The following is a 5,827-nucleotide window of genomic DNA, read 5'->3' on the forward strand; positions in this document are numbered from 1 at the left end:
GGCGATGTGGGCCTCGCCCACGTGGCGGCTGGCGAGCGGGCGGCTGCGGCGGCGGACGCTGTCCGGCCGGGGCGGACACGTCCGTCGGTGGAGATCTCAGTTTTTTTTTTAAACTAGGGTTTCAGACGGGGGAAGAAGAGATCCGAATGGAGGGGGTATAAATAGGCATAGAGGGAGCTAGGAGAGTCCAAATGAGGTGCGGTTTTCGCCCACACGATCGTGATCGGACGCTCTAGGACATGGAGCAGAGTTTGGTGGGTTTTGGGCCAAATTTGGGGGGTGTTGGGCTGCAACACACACGAGGCCTTTTCGGTCCCTCGGTTAACCGTTGGAGTATCAAACGAAGTCCAAATGATACGAAACTTGACAGGCGGTCTATCGGTAGTAAACCAAGGCCGCTTGACAAGTGTCGGTCCAATCCGGAAATGTTTAATCCCCACACAAGAAACAAAGCTAGAAATGGCCACCGGAGGAGAACGAAGCGCCGGAATGCAAAACGGACAACGGGGAAAAAGCTCGAATGCATGAGATGAACATGGTATGAGATGCATGAAAACGAAAACAACACACGGAGACAAAGAACCGAACCCGAGAAATAAATATAACTTGACACCGGAAACGGCAAGAGTTGGAGTACAAATGGGGAAAGTTACATCTGGGGCGTTACAACACTCCACCACTACGAAAAGATCTCGTCCCGAGATCTAGGACTGAAAGAACTCCGGGTACTCAGAACGGAGGTGATCCTCGCGTTCCCAGGTAGCTTCACGGTCGGAATGGTGAGACCACTTAACTTTGAGAAATTTGATTGACTTGTTGCGAGTCTTGCGTTCAGTCTCTTCAAGAATAGCAACTGGGTGCTCACGATAGGAGAGATCTTCTTGGAGCTCAATGTCCTCGAAGTTAACGGTGCGGTCAGGAGTCTTGAAGCACTTTCGAAGCTGAGAGACATGGAACACATCATGAACATTTGCAAAGTTTGAAGGAAGCTCAAGTTGATAGGCGAGGTCGCCTCTCTTGCTGACAATTTTTAAAGGTCCCACGTATCTAGGGGCAAGCTTCCCTTTGATACCGAAGCGACGAGTACCTTTCATAGGAGAGACGCGGAGGTAAACATGATCTCCGATCTCAAAAACCAGATCATGGTGCTTACTATCATAGTAGCACTTCTGGCGGGATTGAGCTGCTTTGAGGTTATCACGAATGACTTTGCACATTTCTTCTACTTCTGTGATTAAGTCATTACCCAGCAGCTGACGTTCACCGGTTTCAGACCAGTTGAGAGGGGTACGGCACTTCCTGCCATATAGAATTTCAAAAGGGGCTTTGCCCGAACTTGCTTGAAAGCTGTTATTGTATGAGAATTCAGCATAAGGAAGACAATCCTCCCACTTCATGCCGAAAGAAATCACACAAGCCCTGAGCATGTCTTCAAGAATCTGATTGACACGCTCGACTTGACCGCTCATTTGAGGATGGAAAGCTGTGCTGAAGCGGATGTTGGTGCCCATGGCCTTCTGAAAAGAATCCCAAAACTTGGAGGTAAAGATGCTGCCACGGTCTGAAGATATCACTTGAGGAATACCGTGCAGAGAGACAATGCGAGAGGTATAGAGTTCCGCCAATTGAGCTGCAGTGATTGACTCTTTGATAGGCAGAAAGTGAGCCACTTTGGTGAGCTTGTCGATGACGACGAATATAGCATCATTGCCACGCTTGGACTTTGGAAACCCAGTCATGAAGTCCATTTCAATGTGGTCAAATTTCCATTCTGGAATGGCAAGAGGTTGGAGGAGACCTGCTATCCTTTGGTGTTCTGCCTTCACTCTTCTGCAGACATCACACTCGTTCACGAATTGAGCGATCTCGCGCTTCATTCGAGTCCACCAATAAGTTTGCTTGAGATCCTGATACATCTTCGTACTACCAGGGTGGATGGAGAGGAGAGAGTTGTGAGCCTCGTTCATGATCACCTTACGAAGTTCACCTTTGGGCACAACAATTCGATCCTCGAAGAAGAGAGCGTCCTTGTCATCAAGTCGGTAGCACTTGTACTTGGACTGACTCTTTGCAATACCAATCTTCACCTTCTTCACCATAGCATCAAGAAGTTGGGCTTGGCGAATCTGGTCTTCCAAGGTAGGAGAAACTTGAAGGTTGGCGAGGAAACCTTGAGGAACAACTTGCAGATTAAGCTTGCGGAAAGCTTCACAAAGCTCGGGTTGATAAGGCTTGAGAATCAGACTGTTGCAATATGCTTTTCTGCTCAAAGCGTCAGCAATCACATTAGCCTTGCCTGGAGTATACTCGATACTCGGATTGTACTCTTGAATCATTTCGACCCATCGAGTCTGCCTGAGGTTGAGATTAGGCTGAGTGAAGATGTACTTGAGACTCTTGTGATCAGTGAAAATGTCCACTTTCCTTCCCAATAGAAGATGTCTCCAAGTCAACAAAGCATGCACAACTGTTGCCAACTCGAGATCATGAGTGGGGTAGTTCTTCTCATTAGGTTTCAACTGGCGAGAGGTATAAGCAACAACTTTCTTCTCTTGCATCAGTACAACACCTAGACCTTGGAGAGAGGCATCACAAAAGACCTCGTACGGCTTGGTTTCATCAGGCGGAGTCAGAACTGGAGCAGTGATCAATTTCTCTTTCAAAGAGTTGAAAGCAATATCACACTCCGGAGACCAAACGTACTTGACGTGCTTCTGAAGAAGATTTGAGAGAGGCTTGGCGGTCTTAGAAAAGTTTTCAACGAATCTTCTGCAATAGCTTGCGAGACCGAGGAAACTACGGAGTTGCTTCACGTTCTGAGGAGGTTCCCAATTCACAATTGCAGACACCTTCTCGGGATTCACGGAAATGCCCTTGGCAGAGATGATATGACCAAGATAAAGAACCTCATCGAGCCAAAATTCACACTTGGAGAACTTGGCGTAGAACTGATGTTCTCTGAGCTTGTCAAGAACCAAACGCAAGTGCTTGGCATGATCTTTCTTGTTCTTCGAGAAAACCAGAATGTCGTCGAGATAGACCAAAACGAATTCATTGGTGTAGGGGTTGAAGATGAAGTTCATCATGCGAGAGAACGTCGGAGGAGCGTTGGCGAGGCCAAAAGACATGACGGTGTATTCATATGAACCAAAACTTGTTCTGAACGCCGTCTTGGGAATATCTTGCTCACGAATACGAATCTGATGATAACCCATACGGAGATCAAGCTTGGAGAATACTTGAGCACCCTTGAGTTGTTCGAACAGCTCATTGATGTTGGGAAGTGGGTATTTGTTCTTGATGGTCTTCTTGTTTACTGGACGGTAATCAACACAAAGTCGACTCGATCCATCCTTCTTCTTCACAAAAAGAACACCACAACCCCACGGAGAAGTACTAGGCCGAATGAGACCCAATCTTTCTTGCTCATCGAGTTGTTTCTTCAACTCCTTCAACTCTTCGGGGCCGAGCTTGTAAGGACGTTTGCACACAGGTTCCGTACCGGGCTCAAGTTCAATAACAAATTCAACTGGCCGGTGCAGAGGCATTCCTGGGAGCTCTTCTGGAAAGACGTCTTGATACTCACAAACAACCGGAATCTGCGAAATAGCATCCAATTCACCCTTCTCATTGAGAGAAAACAACCGGATGGAATTATCCCGAGCGGCAAAGACAATGACATCCTCAGACGAATGAGTCAGTTGAATCTGCCTGGCTGCACAATCAAGCTGAGCTTTATGCTTAGAGAGCCAGTCCATCCCGAGAATAAGATCGATATCCGAGTTACCAAGAACCAAAGGAGAAGCAAGAAACTTGAAATCGCCCATCGTGATAGCGACATCTGGCACCTCCAGACTTGCGCTCAAACGTTTGCCAGGAGAAATGATATCCATATGTTTACCCAAATGAGAAGAAACGAACTCATGCTTGGTAAAAAATGGCTTTGACATGAAACAATGCGATGCACCCGTGTCAAAAAGAACTTTTGCAGGAATATCATTAATAGGAAGGTTACCCATAATGACATCTGAAGAATCCTCAGCCTGAGCTGCATTCAGCATATTGACCTTGGCGTGCTTGGGATTGTGCTTGACCACAGCTGTACTTGCCGATCTGACAGGAGGAGGAGGAGGAAGACGCCTCTGGTTGGTACACTTGTTGGCATAGTGACCCTTCTGTTGGCACTTGTTGCACGTGACCTCTGAAAGCGGACGGTGATACGGAGCACTCGATCTTGGCGCTTGAGACGAAGACTTGTTCTGAAAGCCTGGGTTGGGTGGGTGGGAGAAACCACTGCCACCTTTGCTCTTCTGCTGATACGGCTGACGGAACGGAGGAGGAGGAAGCCAATACTTCTGCTTCTTGACCACTTGAGTAGAGGAAGAAGGAGTAACATCTCTGGCACGCTTCCTGGAAGCATCACATCTCATCTGAGCAGCCTCTTGCTTCAGTGCCATGTTGTAGAACTCATCGTATCTCAACGGCTCAAAGAGGACAAGAGCGAGCTGAATTTCCTCACGAAGACCACCCCTGCACTGATAGATCATGCTCTTCTCATCAGGAACATCCTGCTTGGCAAAACGGGCGAGCTTCTGGAACAACTTGTTGTAGTCATAGACAGACAAAGAGCCTTGCTTCAGATTGCGGAATTCCTGACGCTTACTCTCAACCACACTTTGAGGGATGTGATGAGCGCGGAAATCTTGACGGAAATCGTCCCAAGTGATAACACGTCCACCTCTGGAATCCTTGTACTGCTGGAACCACTCTGCAGCCTGATCTTTGAGCTGGAAAGAAGCGAACTTGACGAAATCTTCAGGCCTGACGTTGCTACATTCAAAATGCTTGCCCAGATCCACTAGCCAATCATCAGCATCGGTAGCCTCAACACAACCGCTGAACGTCTTTGGGCCATTAGCAAGGAACTGGTTCAGAGTAGCAAAGTGGTGCTGATTATGGCCTTGATTCCCTTGACTGCCTTGATTGCGCTCTTGAAGGATTTGCATGATCAACTGTGTGTTTGCATTAGTAGCGGCCATCACAGCTTGCCATGCTTCCGGAGGAGGAGGAGGTGGAGGCGGATTAGGATTCAGAGTCGTGCGCGTTGGAGGAGCCATCCTGAAGAGGTTGACCACCATTAGCACATAGATAGACAACAATATAGAAGCTGAATCCAACGGAATGAAAATTGCAACATATAGTCTTCACATCCGAACAGAATGAACGAATGCATTCCTCTTCAAATAGTCACATATCCATAAATTGAGAAGCCACGAAGAATTAAGGAAGAGAAAATAATTCAACAAGGTACGGATCAAGAACGAATAATCGGTAAGAAATCCCAATCTCAAACCAATATCCGTGGAAGAAGAACTAGAGCTACTAGAATTCCCACCTATGAAACTCCCGAACCTTTCCGGTTATGCAATCAGGTGTTGGGGATACAGGGGAAGCACAATATCTCACCCAAACTAGCAAATCCTACATCCAGCTGTATCCATCCTTCAACACATAACCAGGAAAACTTCGGAAACCATCTACCTCAACCTTCGAAAAGCATCCGTTATACAAGTTATGGCGATACTCCCGAACTCCCGCCCCAGTACTGGGTGGCGTCGAGGTTATCTCACCAACGAACTGCATAAAAGAGATTTTTGATGTCGGCGAACATATCTCAAGTATACCAGAATTGCAACGATAAAATTGTGACGACAACACCTCGGAGCTCAACTCCCCGGGACACTGCCACAACCCCTAAAGACAGGAGGCACCAAGAACAATGTTCTCGTCACAAAACCATCGGAACAAAACCAAGATACTCGCGTGA

This window comes from Triticum aestivum, chromosome 7A (assembly GCF_018294505.1).
Source record: "Triticum aestivum cultivar Chinese Spring chromosome 7A, IWGSC CS RefSeq v2.1, whole genome shotgun sequence".
Lineage (NCBI taxonomy): Eukaryota > Viridiplantae > Streptophyta > Magnoliopsida > Poales > Poaceae > Triticum > Triticum aestivum.